Source organism: Leopardus geoffroyi, chromosome B2 (genome assembly GCF_018350155.1).
Source record: "Leopardus geoffroyi isolate Oge1 chromosome B2, O.geoffroyi_Oge1_pat1.0, whole genome shotgun sequence".
In the NCBI taxonomy this organism is placed as follows: domain Eukaryota; kingdom Metazoa; phylum Chordata; class Mammalia; order Carnivora; family Felidae; genus Leopardus; species Leopardus geoffroyi.
In genome coordinates, this window is record NC_059332.1 from 100,986,283 (window position 1) to 101,009,095 (window position 22,813).

General features: G+C 41.9%; 1 pseudogene; it reads right to left on the minus strand.

Annotated features, from left to right (window-relative positions):
* Positions 1-19,194: 19,194 nt before the first annotated feature.
* On the minus strand, positions 19,195-19,418 carry LOC123609792 (annotated as a pseudogene).
* Between the last annotated feature and the right edge of the window lie 3,395 nt (positions 19,419-22,813).

The following is a 22,813-nucleotide window of genomic DNA, read 5'->3' on the forward strand; positions in this document are numbered from 1 at the left end:
CCTTCCTCACGTTTGGATTTCGATGACAAATAGACAAATGGCAAATAAACATAAGATATGTTGGTGTATTAGATGTATATTTTAAAAAGTCATTTTGAGGGGCACCTGGATGGCTCATTCAGTTGAGCATCTAACTCTTGATTTCAGCTCAGGTCATGATCTCTGGTTATTGGATCGAACCTCATGTCGGGCTCCTGGCTGAGCGTGAAGCCTACTTGGGATTCTTTCTCTCTGTCTTTGTGTCTGTCTCTCTCCCTCTGCCCCTCTACCCTGCTCATGCTCTCTTTCACTCTTAAAAAAAAAAAAAGCTATTTTGAACAACTTCTAGAGGATACCCTGAAGTAAATAAATATTTAAAAAAATCATTGATAGTTTTTAATAATGGAAATATTGTAAGAATCTGAATCATTAAGCAGTATGTTTAACTGCATGTTTAACTAATATATATTTATGCATTTAAGATCTTGTACACTTTATTCTCTGCTTATTCCATCAAGCTTAGATTTTATTATAAAAAAAAGATTATATTGGGGCGCCTGGGTGGCTCAGTCGGTTAAACATCCGGATTCGGCTCAGGTCATGACCTCACGGTTTGTGAGTTCAAGCCCCATGTTGGGCTGTGTGCTGACAGCTCAGAGCCTGGACCCTGCTTTGGATTTTGTGTCTCCTTCTCTCTGTCTCTCAAAAATAAATAAATGTAAAATAATAATAATTAATAATAATAATAATAATAAATTATTATAAACTACCAATGTTTAAAGTCTTGTCTTCCAGGATTTCTCAGAATACCTGTTTTTGAGATCACTGAATGTATTTTTTTAAATGTTTATTTATTTTGAGAGAGAGAAAGGGACAGAGAGAGAGGGAAGGAGAGAGAGAATCCCAAGCAGACTCTGTGCTGTCAGCTCAGAGCCTAACTGAGGGCTTGAGTTCACAAAATGTGAGACCATGACCTGAGCCAAGGTCAAGAGTTGGATGCTTAACCGATTGAGCCACCCAGGCGCCCCCATTGAATGTATTTTGAATAAGAAGTTTCAACATTGTTAGTAAAAAAGTTGGTATATTTATGAAATGAAAAATCTTAAGCAAGTAACTTATTTTTTAAAAAATAGAATGATCGTGTGATGTCTCAAATTATGGCAGTGATTGTGGGCTTCAAGCTCTATTAGAGTATAGTGGGCTGTGTGTTTGCACATTCTTATTAAAAGCAAATTAGAAAATCTTGATAATATGTATATAAATGTATTTTTAAATGGAAAAGTTAAAATCTTGTACAAAAAATTATCAGGTCAGTCTTAGCGAAGACAAAAAAATCTGAGAGGAAAACTATTTTTGCCCTAAAATCATTTGTCAAACTGCTGAACCCAGCAAACCTGGATTTGTTTTAATGGCCCGAGGGCCTAAGGAGACAGAAAACAAAGCCAGGGCCTGAACAAGGTAGGGATCTAATGGGAGACCCTACTTATAAAACTGGGACCCCCAAAAGGCTAGACCCTCAGGGTAAGGGTCAGCCAGAAATAAACATATCATTCCTACTCCCACCTCCAGTGGACAGATGGTAAGAAAAGTAGCTTTGGTCCTGAGCCAGTATTGGTGGAACTGGTCCTGACACATCTTAACCACAAAAATCTGTCCTCATGCATTTTTTTTTTAGCATGAATTCACATCATTTGGGTAGTTAAAAAACTTTAAGCCTAAATTTAGATTAAAGTGGTCAGGGACAGGCAGTGGCCTCAGGCAACTGGGCAAAAGCAACAGCAAATTCTGTCTGAATGAAAGCATCTTCATCATAGGCCACAAAAAATTCCCACAAATCAGTTTCCATGGAAAATGAGCAGTGGACAGCAAAAAAACAACTAAGCACATAAGGAAATTGGCACATTAAGGAAACCAGTAGGAAAACAGACAGAAGAAATAGATCTACAAAAGCTTCAAGTAATAGGTTATTATACTCAAGAAATAGAAAGCCACCAAACTTGACTGTTTAGAGAAATAAAAGACAAACTTGAAAATATCTACAGAGAATAAGAAATTTCAAAGAATAGCTAAACTGTGTTGAAAAAGAACCAAGTAGAACTTTTAGAAAAACATAATTGAAACTTAAAGCTCTTCATATGGATGAAAAATAATGGATGAAGATAAAGAGAGAATTAGCAAAGTAGAAGATAGGTCAGAAAAAATTGCCCAGGATGATTTTTTTTAGTATGTGTAGCATCAGACACAGTGTTCCAGGTCTCATATGGGAAAGAAATGATAGCAATAGGCTTTTCTGCATTACAAATGGAATATGTCACTTCTGGGTACAGTGTCTCCAAAAGTACGTAATTCTGGTGAACTTGCAGTGCTGGATGAAAAATGTAACTTTATTTGAGATTACATTAGAATGGAGTTCAGTTTTAAACTTTTACTGATTGTCCTTCAAGACACCACATGTCCATATCTTACTCATTCTACAAGTCTTTCTCTACGTTTTCTAGTCAATTTATAACCTTCTTACATTTGGCCTACTTTGAATTACAGCTATGTATATTGTGTGTCTGTTTCTTGCTAGACGGAGGTCTGGGACTCTGCTGGTTTACTGTTTGATCTAGCAGGTGCTCCAAAACATACCTGTCACTTGAAAGAAAGGAAGACTGGAAGAGAGACAGAGAGAGAGAGAGAGACAGAAAGAGAAAGAGAGAGAGAGAGAGAAAGAGAAAAGAAAGAGAAAGAGAGGGAGGGAGGAAGGAAACTTCTTAACTAAATATAGGGTGACTGTAAATGAATTTCTTTCAAGAGGATGTTTCTGCAAAAGGATAAAGAGAATATAAAATAAATTCAGGATTATAAATTTTGCAAAGGACTAGAAGAAACATAGTTTAAAAGAAGTTTGCAGATGCTGCCGTTTGGGAGGAAATGCAAACACCAAGAAAAAAGTCAATTAAATGTGAAAGGATGTAAACTCATAAGATGGGTGGAAAGAATAAAATGACTTTTCACTTTAGAGAAGCACAAAACTATGCATCCGTAGAAAAATAATTTAGGAGATGCAAAATTATCTAAAGGTAAGTGAAACCTGCAAAGAAACATACGCCTGGGGAAAAATAACATTAATAGTGCTATTAAGAACTACCACTTAGGGGCACCTGGCTGGCTGAGTAGGTAGACCATCTATCTGACTCTTGATCATGAGTTCCGAGATCAGACGAGATCGGGCGCGTTCAGGGTGGTATGGCCGTAGACTCTTGATCATGAGTTCAAGCCCCATATTAGATGTAGAGGTTACTTAAAAAAATTTTTTTAATGAATTTTAAAAAACACATTTTAAAACCACTTTTTAAAAAAAACAAAAAGGTTTTTTTTAAAAAACTTTAAAAACATTTTTAAAAAACAAGAACAGCCACCACTTAGTTGAGTGCATCCTATATGCCAGGTACTGAGCTAACCACTTGGCACACCTCATTCCCTGAATACTCACAGCCATCCTATGTATTGGATTAGAATTCCTCTCTCTCTTTTTTTTCTTCTTAAATCAAGGAGACTGAAGTTCACAGAGATAAGATAACTTGCCCAAGCTTGCATAGCTGTTAAGGGACAAAGCCAGGATTCAGCCCAAACCTGTGTGGCTCACATGCCTGCTTTTTCCTCTTCCTCCCATACTTCCGTCCCATGTGACTACAGATAGTTACAAAATGCTGACAACAAAGAATAGTTTTCCAGCAAAAGTTAATCCAATTCAGGGAAATGACTTCAGATGTTTAAAAAAGAGAGAAAGTTGAGGTCAAATACAAAAACTAAAAATCTCACTTTTATGACCACACTACCCTTCAGGAGATGTAGATTCAAATCTGACAAAGCAGATAACTTGTAGAGGTAAGCATGCTGGCATTAGAAAGGCAAGACTGACTTGGTAGGTTAAAATAAACCTTTAATGGGGATAGAATTATAATGAACAATGGCAGGGGTAAATTATAACATCTTAAATGAAAAGAATCCATGCGTCCTTACCGGCCAAGTTTATAAGCAGTGAAGAGGTAAAGCACTTTAGGATGCCAGCTAGAAAATGTGGAAGCAATGACAGAAGCAGAAAAACACCACTTTATGGCCATCATAGTATTAATGTATTCAGGCGAGAATCATCAATGGATTTTTTAAAATTTTATTTTATTTTTGACAGAGAGAGAGAGACAGAGCATGAGCGGGAGAGGGGCAGAGAGAGAGGGGGATACACAGAATCCGAAGCAGGTTCCAGGCTCTGAGCTGTCAGCACAGAGCCCGATGTGGGGCTTGAACTCACAGACCGTGAGATCATGACCCGAGCCGAAGTTGGACGCTCAACTGACTGAGCCACCCAGGCGCCCGGAATCATCAATGGATGTTAAATTAATTGGGTGAAAGACTGTTGGGGAACAGAATGCTTAAATAGGCTCACAGAATCCCCTACAGAATTCCTATTAATTATAAAAAGAAAAAAATACCTCTGTAATGGAGAGATCTAGTGGACACCACCTTAACCCCACAATCAAACTTAACACCACCAATAACAGGACAAACGAGCATCATGTATCCTTGGTGTGACATAAAAGGAGGGACACAATATTCCTTATGTATTAAGTTGAAATTATCAGTTGCATAAGCTGCATGAAATTGCTAAAATTTGACTGGTTTTGGTCTATAAAATAACCATTCCGTGATTCACCTTAACAGTATTTCTGTCGTTTATTGTAAGTTTAATGATGAATAAACACCCAGAGAAATCTAAACTGAGGGCATTCTGCAAAACAACTGGCCTGGTCTCTTAAAACAGTGTCAACATCATGAAAGAATTAACCAGAAAAAAAAAAAGCTGAGGTTTTCATCTAGATTAAAGGAGACAAAAGAGACATGAAACCAAATACAATAATTGCTCCTTGTTTAGATCCTGGGTGTGGGGTGGAATAACTCAGCTATCATGAATAATATTGGGGTGAATGGAGACATTCGAATGTAGACTGCATACTACATAACAGTATTATGTCAATTGTGAAATTTTATGAGTATGTTAATTGTACTGCAATTATGAAAAGGGTTTCTTTTTAAATAGCAGATATATGTTGAAGTAATTGGAGCAAAGGGTTATAATGTCTGCAAATACCTCCCTGAAGATTCTCAGGTTTGGCCAAAAAGGAGTGTGTATTACATAAGTATATAGAGAGAAGGCATAAATGTGGCAAAATATTAAAATTGGCCAGTCTAGGGGAATAATATATGAATATTCATCGTGCCTTTCTTGCAACCTTTCTGTAGGCTTGAAATTTTGCAGATAAAACATTGGTGGGGAGAAAAAAGAATTGTCAATAGTTTCATTTAGCATTTTCATTCAGCATACCAGAATGCTGGGCTTCTGGGTACTTTCCTGAATGGAAATCTTTCGACTCTACAACCAACCATGTAATGGGGATGGTTTTAAAAAAGACCCAGTTGAAATTGAAAGGAAAGGATAACGATGAGGAAAACGATGAGTTTCCACTTTTCTGCTACTCGAACCGCTAAGCGACATGGTGCATTCGTGAACAGAGTCTTGCTTTGCACAACACAGCTGTCCATCAGCACCTCAGGAGCCACAGATCCATTTTCATTTGTGCAGTAGCATGAAGCTCCCTCAGAGATTCAGAGATTTTTATTTCATTATTTTTAAAAATTTTTAATCTTTATTTATTTTTGAGAGACAGAGAGATGGAGTGCGAGCTGGGGAGGAACAGAGGGAGAGGGAGACACAGAATCTGAAGCAGGCTCCAGTCTCTGAGCTGTCAGCACAGAGCCCAATGCAAGGCTTGAACTCACGAACTGCAAGTTCATGACCTGAGCCGAAGTCAGATGCTCAACCGACTAAGCCACCCAGGCATCCCATGTATTTTTTTTAAATTATTTTTTAATGTTTATTTATTTTTGAGAGAGAGAGACAGAGCGCAAGTGGGAGAGGGGCAGAGAGAGACAGAGACACCGACTCCTAAGTGAGCTCCAGGCTCTGAGCTGTCAGCACAGATCCCCACTCTGGGCTTGAACCTGTGAGCCTCGAGATCATGACCTGAGCTGTGGCTTAACCGACTGAACATGCAGGCACCCCAAAAGAGAATTTTAAGCTGGATCCCACCACTGGGATCCCACCACTGGGATCATGACCTGAGCTGAAATCAAGAGTCAGACGCTTAACCAACTGAGCCACCTGGGTGTCCCTGAGCTCCAATTGTTTATTTTATATATATGATATATCATATCATATTATTTTATATATATGATATACGTATATCATATATATGATATATATATATCATAAAAACTCATATATGATATATATATATCATAAAAACTCATATAAAAATATATGAGTTGGGTTTTGACTGCAGCACTAAGGGTGGAGCGTAGGCAGGTGTTCCACTCTGTGCTTGGCCACCCCCTGCACGGTGCCACCTAGAGTTGGAGGGGGGGGGGGGCGTTGAAATGGCCTTTTCTTTTTCTCTCCTAAGGACTTCATCTTCTCCTGAGCACCTCATTGTTGTTTTAGCTCTAGTTTGCCACTTCTCATGCCAGGCTTCCCGCCAAGATTGTCTTTGTTTTATCCCTGGCCTTCAGTCAGGGTTTCAGTTCTTTGCAAGAACCCCTTCCCGTCTGCTCTGGCATCCTTCACTCTTTTCCTTCTGTCTTGTCAGCTTTCCCTTTGTCCTTTTGGCTTTCCTGCTTGCTCTTCCTGCCAGCAAGTCTGTATTATTTCCCCCTGTTCCTGATCTTATTTTCAATGTAATTACATTTCTTTGGGAGATGGAAATAGACGGATGAAGGAGAAAGTCATCTTTTATCACACACACACACACACACACACACACAGACACCCCCACTCCCAACCCAGGATGATGGTAAAGTAAGAGATTGTTAATATAAGGAAATTTCTTTCAGCTAAAGTTTTGATTTCTCTAAAAGATTTTAATGGTCCTTTTTAAAGGCTCATATTAACCTTAAAGTATTTGCTATTGAGTATAGCATCCAGATCTGGATTGAAAACCAGTTTCACCATTCAATGCGAAATTTACCTCGATATCTCTGGTGTTTTGTTTTGCTTTCTTAAATTTGAGAAATGGGTGTGATGATAGTGCTTTCTTCAAAGGGTTGCTATGGAGATTAAATGAGCCGATGCATCTAAAGTATCTGGAGGAGGGTAGGCTCCCTCCAGGAGCTTGCTGTTACCATGAAACTCCTCAGGACTTTGCTGACCTGCTCAATCAGACACAAGCTCACCCATTCCTCCTTAAGACTCCTATAGCATAACTCTTACACTGGTTATTAGACTGTCCTTTATTGTCTTTCCTCCTGCCTTCTTCTTTCCTTCCCACTATTCTCTTTCTCTCTCTTCCTCACTTTATATTTTCTTCATCTTCCCTTTGTGACCTTTCTTGTTTTCTTTCCCTGCTTCCACTTCCCACAAAGACTTAAAAAATATACATATATCCAACACAAAAAGTCAAAATTAATAGTCGAAGCAAAAAATAGGTGCAGGGAAAATGGGAATAGAGATAACACAAAGTCAGAGTTAAGAGGAAATGTGTAAGCACATGCTATGGTTAGGTGTAATTGCTAGTTGGGACCACCATTTTACTGAGCTCCCTAGCAGCCAAAGGAAAGATAGAAACAATTAAGGGTAGTGAGGTCTATGAGATTAAGGGGATGCTCAAAAATTGTGGTTCTTTTCCCGAGCACTTTTGTAGATTCTCATAAAAGGAATGTTAGGTGATATTAAGGAACTGATGTCAAACATAATAATGAGTCTGCTTTCCTAACAGATATGATAATAAACTGCAGAGAACTGTTTCTTATGATGCCTTTCAATATAGGCTGATGATATATCGCTGAAGTTCAATCCAGTAAAAGCATTTTTATAAGAAACTAAAATAGTGTGCTCAATGTATGCAATCTTCCACAGTTTGGCATGCTGCAAGGATACATTTTAGAATACGTGGAAGAATAAATAGACTCATGTCCTTCAGGCAATCCTCCATAAACATGATCTCTGGCAACCAAGCTTTTGGAAAGTATATGCAAGTAGAGTTCGAGGCAAGTCCCTGAGTATGGATACCCTCCCTTGTTGATGAAGGACAGAGAGATCAGACTGGATAATCAGTCAGGTAGAGAAGAAGACCAAGGTCTTTTTTTATCAGAAGTAAGAGTCAAGCAAACTTACCTGCCTGAACAGAACTACCCCATTTCTGTGTGTGGGAAGGCTGAGAGATCATGTAAAGGCAGCGTCAAAATAGTTCATAATTCTGACACTGGGTAGTACTTTACGATACGTTACTAAGTGATGAGAAAAGCTGGATACCATCTTGGGGACAAAGAGCACAAACACAGGCACGAAAAGACAATCCAGCAAAATGTTGATAGAAGAAACCTCTGGGAAGTAGGATTTGGGGTGACGTTTCTCTTTTCTATGTGTTATTCTACAACGAACAGATATTACTTTCATTATAAGGGAAAAAAAAGGAAGCAATGACAGTTCTTTTCAGAGGAAAAAGAGCTACCGTGGACTTCTTCCATACGTGGGGTGAAGAGGTGAAAGCAGTCACAAAGTTCCACCACACTCACTGAGTTTTAGAATCCCTTAGGCACCTTTTAAAAAATACTGATGCACTGCGCCCCCCCCCCCCCCCCCCCCCCCCCCCCGCCCACGCCAGATCAGTTGAATTAGGACCTACAAGGGTAGTACCTAGGCACTGGCATTAAAAAAAATCCCCTAAGTAGTTATGATGTGCAGCTAGGTTGAGAGCCACCACCCCACGCTATAGATCTCACCTGGGATAATTTAACCCTGGACAATGTCCCAAGCAGACAAACTCTTTTCAGTGGCCAAATGGACCTTCCATGGCCTGGTCCTGGCTTTTCTCTCCAACATCAGTTCATTCCAGTCTTACTCACTCAGCCCCCAGAACAGTGGCTGGCACACAGTAGGTTCTGAATTTAAAGCAAAGTAGGACTGAATGAATCCATGGATATGGTTTTCTGACTGTGCCCACAGAAAAAATCATCATCCATGTTGAAGCAACATAGTTTTCTATGAATTATTTACGAATTGTATTGTATCGATTGGTTTTGATGTCTCAATAGACTCTTTGAGAATAGATTGAGGATAGAAAGGGTAATAATTAGTTCTTTTGTAATCATTGGGTATGAGGACCATTTATTTGTTAGGCCAATTTAAAAACTTTTTTTAATGTTTATTTTTGAGAGTGGGGAGGCGGGTAGAGAATGAGTGGGGGAGGGGCAGAGACAGAGAGGGAGACACAGAATCTGAAACAGGCTCCAGGCTCTGAGCTGTCAGCACCTAGCCCGACACGGGGCTCAAACTTGGGAACGGAGAGACCATGACCTGAACTGAAGTCAGACACTTAACCTACTGAGCCACCCAGGCGCCCGTTAGGTCAATTTTTTAATGCATCAAAAGAATGCATGCTCCATGAGGATAGGATCTTCCTTTCTCACTGCTATATCCCCTTGACCTAGGAAAGTCTCTGGCTCATAGTGGGCACCCAATAAATACTTGTTGAATGCATATTCTTCAAGTAAATAATAATAAAAGTATAATATTCGTGTAGAGGTAATAAAAGCATACCATTCACATAGAAGGAAGTGTGTATCTTTCTACTCTCTACACGATGGGTTAGGACATTCATAGGGGGTGGGAGGAAGTGTGCACACACTCATGCAAAAATAGTGTCAAATTATTTAGACAATTGTTGAACAAAGAAGTGACTGAAAAGTTAAAACATCATACTGAAATGTGGCTTTGGAACTCACCTTTTGGTACATGAAAGGATTAAATGAGGCCTGGTTGGTAGCAGTTTGGTCTCTGCACAGCCACCGGAATTATCTTCTAAAAATGAAAAGTCAGATCATGTTTCTCCTCTATTCAAAATCCTTCAGGGGCGCCTGGGTGGCTCAGTTGGTTGAGCGAATGCCTTCGGCTCAGGTCATGATCTCACAGTCCATGAGTTCGAGCCCTGCGTCGGGCTCTGCGCTGACAGCTCAGAGCCTGGAGCCTGTTTCGGATTCTGTGTCTCCCTCTCTCTGACCCTCCCCCATTCATGCTCTGTTTCTCTCTGTCTCAAAAATAAATAAACGTTAAAAAAAAAGAGAGAATAAATACTCGCAAAAAAAAAAAATCCTCCAATGATCTTATCTCACACCATATAAAAAATTAACTCGAAATAGATTAAAGACTGAAACATAAGAGCTAACACTATAAAACGCTGAGAAGAAAACACAGGGGGCAAAGCTTCACGACATTAGTTTGGCAATGGTATTTTGGGTATGACACCAAAAGCACAGGACACAAAAGAAAAAGGAGATAAATTGAACTTCATCAAAATTAAAATTTTGTGCATCAGAGGATACTAGTAAGAGAGTGAAAAGGCAACTTACAGAATGAAAGAAAATACTTAAAAATCATATACTTGATAAGGCATTAATATCGAAAATACATAAAGAACTCTTATAACTCAACAGTAAAAAGCCAAACAGGGGCGCCTGGGTGGCTCAGTCAGTTAAGCGTTCGGCTTCAGCTCAGATCATGATCTCACTGTTGGTGGGTTCGAGCCACGCATCGGGTTCTGTGCTGACAGCTCGGAGCCTGGAGCCTACTTCAGATGATGTGTCTCTTTCCCTCTCTGCCCCTCTCCCCCTTGTGCTCTGTCTCTCTCTCTCAAAAACAAAATAAACATTAAAAAAATTAAAAAAAAATTTAAAAAGCCAAGCAAGCCAATTAAAAAATAGACAAAGGACTTGAATAGACATTTCTGTAGAGGAGATGGACAAATGATCAATAAGCACATGGAAAGATGTTCAACATCGCTAATCATTAGGGAAATGCAAATCAAAGGCACAACAAGATACCAGTTCACACCCATTAGAGTAGCTATCATAAAAAACAAAATGGAAAAATAACAGGTGTTGGTGAGGATGTAGAGAAATTGAAACCCTTGTGCAATGTTGGTGGGAATGTAAAATGGTGTGCTCAGCAAAAGCAGGATGGTGATTCCTCAAAAAATGAAACATAAGTTACCATATAATCTCACAATTTCATTTCTAGGTATATAACCAGAATAATTAAAAACTCAAAGAGAAACGTGTACAGCTCCATTCATGGCAGCATTATTCACAATAGCCAAAAGGTAAAAGCAACCCAAGTGTCCATTGATAGATGAATGGATAAACAAAATGTGGTGTTATATCCATACAATGGAATCTGCCACAACATGGATGAACCTTCAGAACATTCCGCTAAATGAAATAAGCTGGTCGCAAAAGGACAAATATTGTCTGATTGCACTTACATAAGATACCTAGGGTAGTCAAAATCATAAAGTAGAAATCAGAAATCAGGAAGTAGAATAATGGTTGCTGGGGGGTTGGGGAGGTGGGTAGTAAGAGGGAATGGGGAGTTAGTGATTGATGGGTACAGAGTTTCAGTATGTGACGATGAAAAAGTTCTAGAGATGGACGGTGATGATGGTTGCACAATAATGTGAATGTACTTAATGCCATTGAAATGTACACTTAAAAAGACTTAAAATGAGGGGCGCCTGGGTGGCTCAGTTGGTTAAGCGTCCAACTTTGGCTGAGGTCATGATCTTGTAATTTGTGGGTTTGAGCTCCGTGTTGGTCTCTGTGCTGACAGCTCAGAGCCTAGAATCTGCTTTGGATTCTATGTCTCCCTCTCTCTTCCCTCCCCGTTCACACTCTGTCTCTCTCTCTCAAAAAAAATTTTTTTAAGCGGTTAAAATTACAAATGTTATATTACATATATTTCACAATAAAAAAAAATCTTTACAACCCTGCTTGGAATAGGTATATTATTCTGTTACTGTCCCCATTTGACAGGTGAGGAACTTGAGGTTCAGAGTAGTTGATTTGCCCAAGGTTGCCTAGCTAGTGAGTAGTCAAAAAAATGAAATAAACCCTCTACTGACCCCCCACTTCAGAATAAAGGCCAGAAGTCCTTAGCATCTCTTAAAAAAATTTTTTTTAATGTTTATTTATTTTTGAGACAGAGAGAGACAGAGCATGAACGGGGGAGGGTCAGAGAGAGGGAGACACAGAATGTGAAGCAGGCTCCAGGCTCTGAGCTGTCAGCACAGAGCCCGACGCGGGGCTCGAACTCACGGACCGCGAGATCACGACCTGAGCCGAAGTTGGATGCTTAACCGACTGAGCCACCCAGGTGCCCCCTTAGCATCTCTTTTAAATGACCCTCTGTAATCTGGCCCATGTCTGGCCACTTCATACCTCTCTGATGCCTTCTCTTATCCTTTCCCTGTGGTTTACTTTGCTCCAGCCACACATGTCAGGGACACCCCCGTCGTAGGACATTTGCCTTTGCTGTTATCTCTGCCCATGGTGCTCTTCTTCTCTCCTTTACCACTTTCAGGTTTTTGCTTCACTGTCACTTTCTCAGTGAGGCTTCTCCAACCACCCTATTTAAATTTCAAACCCCTCCTCCACCACATACATACCTGTGTTCTTCCTTCTTCATTTTGCTGATTATCATTTATCTCCATCTGACACAATTTCTCTCTCTATATTTTACTTACATTTTCCTATCTGACTTGCTCCATAAAGACTAGAATTTTTGTAAGATTAAAAAAATGTTTATTTTATTTATTTTGAGAGGGAGAGAGAGAGAGCGCACGCGCACAAGCAGGGGAGGGGCAGACAGAGAGGGAGAGAAAGAATCTCAAGCAGGCTCTGCACTTTCAGCGTAGAGCCCAAAATGGGGCTCGATCTCACGAACGGCGAGATCATGACCTGAGTTGAAATCAAGAGTCAGATGTTAACTGATTGAGCCACTCAGGTACCCCAAGACTAGAATTTTTGTCTCATACATTATCTGCTTTATTCCCAACATCTTGAGCAATGCCTGTCACATAATAGGTGCCAAGTTAATATATGCTGAATGAATGACTAAATAGTGAAAATACTTGATGCTTACACTCTGATGAGTATGACATGTCACTCTGTTTACCTCTATGCTTTTGATTATCCATTCACCTGTGTATCAACTCTAATCTCTGTTAGCTTATCCGTATCAGCTTCTGTCTCCCCAAAGTGTCTACATGATTCAAAACACACAACAGAAGTTGCATATATGTGTATGTTAACTGAGCATTTGTGGAAATGAAGACTCGAATGTTAAAAAGAACCAGTAGGTTATGTCACTGTGTCACCCTCAGAATACCTCATCACAAAATTTCCCAAATAAACTCATGGTCTGGTCTTGGGACAAAACGAAACTGTTCGTTATCCGTAAGTGCAGTCCTACTCTTGTGGGCTGTCTTCAGATTGAGAAAGTGAAGCTAATCAGATGAGAAGTGTAACTACAAACAACGTCTCTGAATTCCTGCCTCTCAGAGGCTCAGAGCAAGCACAGGTTAAGGGAGACACAGAGTCATTTTGTAGAGGGCACGGCTTTAGTTACTACTTCAGTAAAGAACCCTCCCTTAACCTTTAGGCAACACAGCCTACATGTCTTGTTTTAAGAGTTGACTGCAATTGGGGTGCCTGGGTGGGCTCAGTTGGTTAAGCATTTAACTTTGGCTCAGGTCATGATCTCATAGTTTGTGAGTTCGAGCCCTGCATCGGGCTCCGTGCTGTCGGTTCAGAGCCTGGAGCCTGCTTCAGATTCGGTGTCTCCCTCTCTCTCCACCCCTCCCCCGCTCACGCTCTGTCTCTGTCTGTCAAAAAAAACGAACAAACGCTAAAAAGAAATTTAAGAGTTTCCTGCAACAGTCCAGATATCTCTTCATTTCAGAAATCCTCAGTGGTGCTATTGGGAGATTCTTGGCCTTTGTTTCCCTACCAGTGAATGGGGTCCAGCCCCAAGAAAAGGAAAATACTCGGTAGTAAAGGACCTGGGGTCTGGAAGAGATGTGCTCCATCTGCCAAGGCATTTTCTGTAAATGGCTGGGTTTTTTTCCTCCCTACTTTTTTTTTTTTTTAAACACTTGCCCAGCAAACTGCACAGTAAGTCATTTGTGCCAATAAAATGACACTCTTCTTCTAGGCCGCAGATTAAGAATATAAATTATCTGCTAGAAATTGGCTCAGGCTAAATATATATTTTTTATTCCCCTACTCCTTCCCAAAGCCTCTCTCTCCCCCTCTCTGTGTCACACACATGTACACAATTGCACACTCATAAAAATTGGATTTCCCAACGTCTCCCACTTGCCTAGGAAGCAAAACACAAAGTTGGATGAGGAAACGTGACTCAGCCCCCTATGTTTGGTATTTACTGCCAAATAACAGATTTTCAGGAAGAAAAGTCCTATTTCCCAAACCACCACCAAAGTGAAAGGAATCGGATCCCCAGCGTTTGCCTTGGAATCTCCACGAGGCCGTGGTCGAGTGAGGGGCAGCGGCTAGTGGTAGCGGGAGCCCCAGAATGCTTTGCGGCCTCTGGTGGGACAACATTTTCGGACAGCTATTGACAATTCTCATATCCACGTGACAGAGTCCATATGGTCAAAAGAATGTGACCCAAGTCTTCTAAAAGCAGCAGCATGATGTTTGTACTTGGAAGCGTGTTCTGTTCAGGGCAATTTTAATGGAACTGAGAGTTTAGTGGGCAGTGGAACAAATAACCACAATCGCATGATATTTTAGAAGCAACCCAGGCTTCCCTGAGCGACAGCCTGATTTTGTGGTAACAGAATAGTCTGGGCTCTGGGAAGTCCAGTCTGAACAAAGACTCTGAGATATGCACTTCTAGGACTCTCTCTGGGTGTCGTTTTTTCTTACTTGTGGAATCAGATGCCACTACTTAGCGAACAGAAGTGTGGAAAGGACTGGTGTTTTATGACGCTCGTGCTGGTTTCCTTAGCCTCAGCCACAGCTATTCTCCATGACTTTCTGCTGGACTTTGAAGAATGTTGGTATGATAATCGCAGGAAAGACCCTTTGCCTCTGGAAACCATGTGTTAGTGCACATTCACGGAGCCTCAACTCCGATTCCAAGTCCAGGAGGGACTATGTAACTCAAGGGGACAGTCCCCGCCTCTTCACTGATCACGTTTGAGGTGAGAAATATGGATATCTGAATGACTAAATGTAATGGTTTGGGGAAGTCAGGCTTGAGTTTTGTATGGTGTGGACTTAAATTCCATTTCTCTCAGCACTGGGACAGCCCATGGCTATAAGGGAAGAGTGAGCAAAACAGAGAACATGTCATTTCAGTTTTGAAGATGTTGCACTTTTAATAATGTTTACAGAGAGGTTTGTTCCCGGGAGCCCCACAGAACAGTGTGGTTAGGTTGTCCAAGGAATAAAGACATTAGTAGAGCTGTCCTCTGGTCTCTCCTCCAAACCACCGTCTGTATGTTCAGGGGAAGGAATCTCAGCTTATTCATGTGCAGCGCTGTCTTTCCACAGGATATGCATTGTTTTGAAAATAGGAGAAAACCTCAACAGCTCTGGAGCATATAATTATGCTTTCTTATTACCCAACAAGAATGTTCTCCAGAGTGTTGTTGTGATGATAATAGTTGCAAGTACTTGGCAGAGGGAAGGGGAGCCGAGGAGGAGGGTGGGAGGCCAGGGAGCAGAGTGGCTTGACTTCCATTCTGCTGATTCTGTCTTTCCTGTCTAACAGCTCTCATGGCTCTGTGGCTTTTCTTCAAGTCAACTAGGTAGATTTTTGGTGTGGGTTCCCAGGCTCCATGTGGTTATCAGTGTAATAAGTGATTTCAGAGTATTAGGGCAGATTCCACTACCACTGAATCATATACAGATTCAAGGCCAGATGATGACATCAGAAACATATGTGTTCGTCTGGAAGCAACACTTGGCCTAGGAAACAGAGCAAGATCTCCAGTGGGAGAATCAGGCTTTCGTTGGCCTAAAAAGGACCCCAAGAGGTGAGTTTCTTTATCTCTCGCCTCCAGGCGAGGAGTCACTTAAAAATATCCCCCTTACTGGTTGATACGCTGTTCTCGAATATTTCTAGTAAAGCTTTTTCAGAAAGCTAGCTTAAGTGCTTCACAAACAGGGCAAAGCTTTGCGTGTGAGGAATAAACTCCGTATGCTATAACTCATAATTACTATGATTTTATAAACCTGGAATTTCCTAACCAAGCTTTATTTTCATTCAGAGCGGCATCTGTGAGATATTTCTTCACCAATCACATCTGCCCACCCAGATTCCCATCCAAATTAAAAAAAAAAAAAAGGTATATTCCCAGATACGTGTTTTATATAGGCACATCACTATATTGGGTGTGGTAATTCCTCTAAATGCTTTTTATCAAGCCATGGGGCAAATTTCAAATCATTTTATAACTTGACATCACATTTGAGCTTTATGCAGGCCCTGTGGTTTCCATAGTAACAAAATCACTTCATAGTATAAGAAATATCTGGAAGATTATAGGAAGAAAAAGAGGGAATCCAAATTGAACAAAAGGCAGGAGCTAAATTCAGAATTTCTTGGGCTGCTGGTTTCATTACTGTTTTATTTATCTCAAAAGATGGGTACAAATCCTCTTGAGGCTACCAGGTGCCTATTGCATCAGTGTTCTTGCAATCTTTCAGGATCCAAGATCATCTTACTCCAAGCTATGATCTTACAGATGTCTACATCCCCCATTGTGTGTGTGTGTATATCGATGTATTATCTATGTACACACACACACACACACATACGTGCACACTATCTATGTACACACACACACATACACACACACATACGTACACACATTGAAGATCTGTGGTCTTTTATTAAAAAATTGGTTTCACCATTTTAGATTAGGAACTGGTAGTAAGATAACTTTCCAAAGGACCTGCCTCATTTTCTCTTTTATGCACACACGAGCACCAAGACACTCTGACATCTCCAAATAGATAGACGTGCTATTTATTTGGATAAATGGTGTGGTTATTTGGCAACGCCATTCATTCACTCACTTGCTCATTTGTTAGAACCGTATTTATTGAGCATCTCTTAGGACAGATAGAACCCTTGTACCAGACACAGAGCTCTAAATTGACAAGTTGGATACCTGTAGGTACAATGTGGGTAATATATGAGAGGTTTAGTAGGAAACTTCCTGGTCTCTCAGCTGGTCTCTGTGACCAATAGTTCACATTCCCTAAGCTTCCAGGTTTCTGGGCAGCTCAGGTGGCAACATGGGTCCCTCACCTAATGGACTCTTTTATTACAGGATCGGGTTGTTGGATCTTTCACTTATTAACTTCTCTAGATGAGGAGGCTCATGTTATTAATCCTGCTTTTCCTACTATTCTGATTAGATGAACCCAACATAATACTAGCACTTTGACCTCAAAGTGATGAGAACTAGGACAGGATTAGCTGGGAATTTTAAGACAGCATCTATGTTTGTGACGCATCATTAAGCGAGTACTAGTTGTCCTAGGTGATGAATTTCTCCTTTGGGTAATGTTAGAAACTGGAAGCAAAGGGAAGCCCTTTGCCCCAACTCTACTCAGTGATAGGGCATTGGGACCATTAACTGCAGGGCCCGAAGAAATGTCCTCCTTGGAGAAACATCTCCTTAGAGGCTGACAGAGTGAATTCTGACACTCTCCTTCTGTGCTCACCAAACAGCTGTTTGGACTGTTTTGGAGGTCTTTCTAGGGGATGGGTAGGCTCACGGTGAACAGTGGAGAGAGCTTAGCTGTGATTGCTGCAGGCTGCAAGGTAGGCGTGCCCAAGAATACATCAAAGGCATTACTGCCGATCTCTGGAAAGAAGCACTGGTAATTAAAATATTTGCCATCTTTCTCTTTGAGGAGGACTTCTGTCCCATGACAACATAATGGCACCAATAAATGTGATCTGTCAGAGTGCGTGACTGGAAATGCATACGTTGGGTAGGGACTTAACACTGCTTTTAGTGAGCCTCTGTCCCTTCCATCTGGGGCAAACCTCTCCTCTTAGGCATTCAAGGCTACCCTTCTGCCTCCTTCAAGACTTGGTTCTCTCCATTATTCATTCCTTCTGTCTTGTATCTTCAACTATTTTCCTTACTTTGGCTTCTCCCTCATATGCATAAATAGGAGCAAACCTCCTCAAACCTTAAAAAACAAAACACACAAGGAAATGAAACCTTGAGGTCAGCCCCCTTTTTTTGACCTCTTACAGTCCAGCTCTTGTCTCCACTCTGCCAAAATTCTTGCTGGGGTTACAGCCACCTCCTAACTGCCAAGTTCAGAGTCCTGTTTCTGCCTTCAGACTTGCATCCTCTGTAGCAGTTGAGGCTCAAGAACACCCTTTCCTTTTTGAGAAGCACTCATCTGGCTTCTATACCATTACTCCCTCTTGAATTTCCCCTATATCTCTATCTTCTACCAATTCTGTGCAATATCCTTTACCACTTCTCCGTCTCTGTCCATGGCCAGAAATCAACGTTTCCCAGGTAATATCCTACCCTTGGTACTCACCTCTTTTCTCTTACTCTGTATATTTTCCCATATGAAATACTCGCCCACATGCCAATTGCCATTTTTGTAGATAAAATGTGACCAAATGTTAGCAATTTCATACGGTTCAACCCAAAATAATTTCCCCATCCCCATTTCCAGCCCTGATCTTTCTCCTAAGTTTAGACAAATATTTCCAATGATCAACTGGACATTTCCAGTTGGATTGTCCTCAGTCACCTCAAAATTAATGCATCTTAAATGGAAGCCTTATGGAAAGCATAAACTCCTTTACCTCGAGTATTCTTGATCTTGACTCATGGTGTTACTACCTCCTCTCTTTCCCAGGTTAGAAATTTCAGTCATTCTTGACCTGACTTGAAAAAATGAACGTTTTCACTTCCATAGCCAGTCAGTCACAAAGCCAGAGAATCCCACCTCATAAAGATCCCCACTGCATTATCTTAGATTAGACCACTGCCCTTTGTCACCTGGGGGATTGCATTGGCTTCATCTATAGCATTCCTGCTTCTATTTGCACTGCATTCCACTTCATCCTTTTTTTTTTTTCCAATCAAAAGACCTCACGTGTTTATTACTGAACCAACCCACTAGTGAAGAAGCATAATAACAGAGAAACGTCATTTCCTTGATGAAAACACATCTACCTTTCAGGTAGTAGGGAGGTTTACAGAGTGATGGGATAGGAACACATGACCTTCAGGCAACATAAATGTGTGTCATCTTATGTATGATCCCTTATAGAGCCAGCTTGGTTCTTCTCCAATGCCGCCTCTTGGAAGTTGTATCGGATTTTATTACCAGTTTTCATCTGAATCCACCGGGTAATGGGACGATTCTGCTTTTGTTTCTTGGCCAGGAATCGCATGATCCTGAAAGTCTTGTGAGAAGACATGGCGAGACACAGTCAGCAGCACACAGCATGATGGTGGAGAAAGGAGAGAACCCCACTTCATCCTTTATCCTGCCCAAAAATATCCTTCTAAAAGGCAAACCTGGCCATGTGACTCCAAGATGCCTCATAATCCACTTCTTATGGCTCAGCTTCTGTGACTCTGACCCTCAAACCCTTCACCAGAGTCATTCTGATGGAATAGCTCGTTGTTTCCTGAAATGCCAGACTCTTTCACAACTCTGTGCTTTCTTCAGTCTGAATTGTTCTTCGCATTCTCTTAGAAACTCCAACTGAGCCTCTGAGAGCCAGTTTAAAAACCTTCTCTTATATCAAGCCTCCCCCAACTCTTCTAGCCAAGTTGGTCCTGTGATTTCCATATGCTTTGCCCCATATTTCTATTTTAGCACTTTCCAGGTCATCTGGTAGTTTAATTTCTCCATTTACGCATCGGTTGTCTCCCATAGATTAAAAACTCAGATCATGTCTCTCTTCCTTCTATATTCAGAGTATGTCCATTTCTTCTTTTGCTGAAGTGATTTGAGTGAGGTTCCCGTGGGATTTCAGAGGAAGTTGTATTCAACCTTTCCTTTAATATTCCTTGACAAATTAGAAAGACTCCCTTTTGACATAAGGTCCCTGTCTAATCTTGATGATCAGAAGGGAGGGGAGCCCAAAGTTGTTAGATCACGGATCTTCAGGATGCCAGCTGTTAGCAACACCCACTGAAACCCCAGACTAGAACAGAGAAGGAAAGAGGAAACCACATCCAAGTCAATAACTCAGAGCTAATATAAAGAATTGAATCTCTGGCCATCTTCTCTCAGATATGGTGGGCTGCTCTTAATATGGCGGACCTGCCCCTACATTGCTTGGCCCCTGCCTAGCACACTGACTGCCATTCCATGCCTCCTGCTTGAGGCAGTACCAAGTTATTTGTATTTCTCTACATACAATGTACTCTGAACTGCCTCTTTGCTTTTGCTTATGCTGCTCTCTCTGCTTAGAATTATACTTCAGGTTCCCCTGTCCAGTTTTTTAAAAGTAGGGTTCATGCCTGGCACAGAGCATGTGGGGTCTGAACTCACGACCCTGAGATCGATACCTGAGCTGAAATCAAGAGTTTGATACCTGGGGCACCTGGGTGGCTCAGTAGGGTAAGCATCCGACTTCGGCTCAAGTCATGATCCCACAGTTTGTGAGTTCGAGCCCTGCACCGGGCTCTGTACTGACAGTGTGGAGCCTGGAGGCCGCATTGGGGTCTGTATCTCCCTCTCTCTCTGCCCCTCCCCAGCCCCTGCTCACATTCTCTCTCTCTGTCTCAAAAATAAATAAACTTTTAAAAAATTAAAAAAGAGTCAGATGCTTAACCTACTGAGCCACCCAGGCACCCCTCCCCTAATCAGGATAAATTCAGCCATCACTTCTTCAAACCCATTTCTTTTCCTTCCCAGGGTGGGTTAGATGCTCTTCTTAAGTGCCATCATGTGCACTGGCACAGGTTTTTTATGGCATAATGTTGGCCAGCTGAGGAAATAAGTTCCTGAAATCTAGCCCAAGTTCCACTGCCTAGCATGTGCCTTGAGGGCTGAAATTGTTTTCTTTTTTAGCAGGGCTCGAACTCATGAACTGCGAGATCATGGCCTGAGCCGAAGTTGGGTGCTCAACTGACAGAGCCACCCAGGTGCCCCTGAAATTGTTTCCTAATTCACACAAAGGCAGACTCATAGTGCCTTGTGTATATCCCCATCACTGTCATGACCAACCTCAGTGTACTATGAAGATCTGTCTATTTCCTCCACTGGAGCCCTGGGGGTCCAGCTCCTGTACCTAGAACAGTGTTTGGCCCTGAGTAATCGTTGAAAGAAATGTTTGCTGGATCCTCACAGTTCTTAAGAATTAGACACTGTTCTAGGAATCTTAGGTGCCTTAAGTCATTGATTTCTCATGACAATCATTGCACAAGAGTGAAAACATTAGCACCAAGCAGTGAAGAAAGCTGCACACGTCACATGGCTGGTGAGTGTGGAGCCGGGACTTGCTGTAGCTGGGCTCCATGTAGCCCATTCTCTTAGCCACCGCACACACCACCTCTTGACTGAAAACTTGTCCGGGGTCTGCTTCCGTGTATTTCTCCTCCTTCAGGAAAAATATGTCCTCGCGTGCAACATCTGGGAACCATACTCCCCATCAGGGCACTCCCAGATATCCGTGTGTCTCCTTTACACTGTGTAATCTCCTGTGCCCTTCTGAACGCTGGTTTCTAGTGGACGCTGTTCCTGGCCTCCTTTTCTAGAGAATTCTAGGATGATTCCACGTGCAGAAGGTGAGCTGAATGGTCATGCCTTCTAGGCAAAGGTGTGTGGGTGTGGGAGTTGTTTGCAGCAGAGGCAAGGCATGTATTGTGTAAGGAAGAGAGAAAACAGAGATGACTGCTTCAAGCAGAGTGACAGGAAGACCAGGACGAAGGCTAAAACCACGGGTGTCCTCACTGAGAGTAATTACGTATAAAAAGGGAGGTACAGACCTAGAGTGCTCTGAGAACCGAGAGAGGCATCTGGAAAGCTTGGTGCTTTGTGGTCTCACATTCCTGGGAGAAAACTCCCAGGTCAGGCCCAGATTCTTGACCATGTCTAAGGTCCTCAGATGCTCTCTGATATGTGCTCAACCATTCCTCCCTCCTGGCCTCCGCCCCTCTTGGGCCGCAGCATCCTTGTTAGCTGTGGAATGAGAAGGAGGCCTCAGAAGCGGCGTCTGGCTGGCTCTGGGCTGAGGCGAGCCGCTTCACATAAGAAATGCCAGCGGTGGGTGTGAGGCCAGGCCAGTGGCACAGGCGTTCGGGAGTCGGGAATTTGGTCTCTTGCCCTCACACTGACTCAGCCTGTGGCCTGTGGGTCACAGCCTACGGTGACTCGGTTTCTCAAACCTTGACACAGGGGTAATGACACTCGCTACTTTGTGAGGGGTATTAATTAAGGGTTGCAAACTGCGTGGCAGTGCAGGGATGAAAGGGGTTAAACACAAAGTGTAATTGTGACGCATGATCCATGTCAGGGAAACATATAGGGAAACATGCTACCTGTGTTGTGTATTGGAGTCACATCGGTCCCCAAACTAAAGTCAAGAGGAAAACATGCATTTGTATGTGGGATGTGTGTTCAAAGGCTGACACTTTGCCCTGTAGTTTTGTAAACAGGAAGAGGACCGAGTCTCACATGTCACATAGTTCAGGTTTTGCTTCAGAGACCTTGCTCCTTTACCGTTCAAACCCCACAGCGATCTTGCTGACAGGAAACATGTCCCAGGTGAGCGCAGCTGGACAGTGGGTAGAAGGTAGGCACATCCTTGCTTCCAGAGTGGCCTTTCATCAGCGGCTAGAGAATGTGAACGTGCTTACTCCAGTTCTCAAAGGCCTGTGGCCCGTCCCACTTCCTCCTGGCACCTGACCCCATTCCACCACCCCGG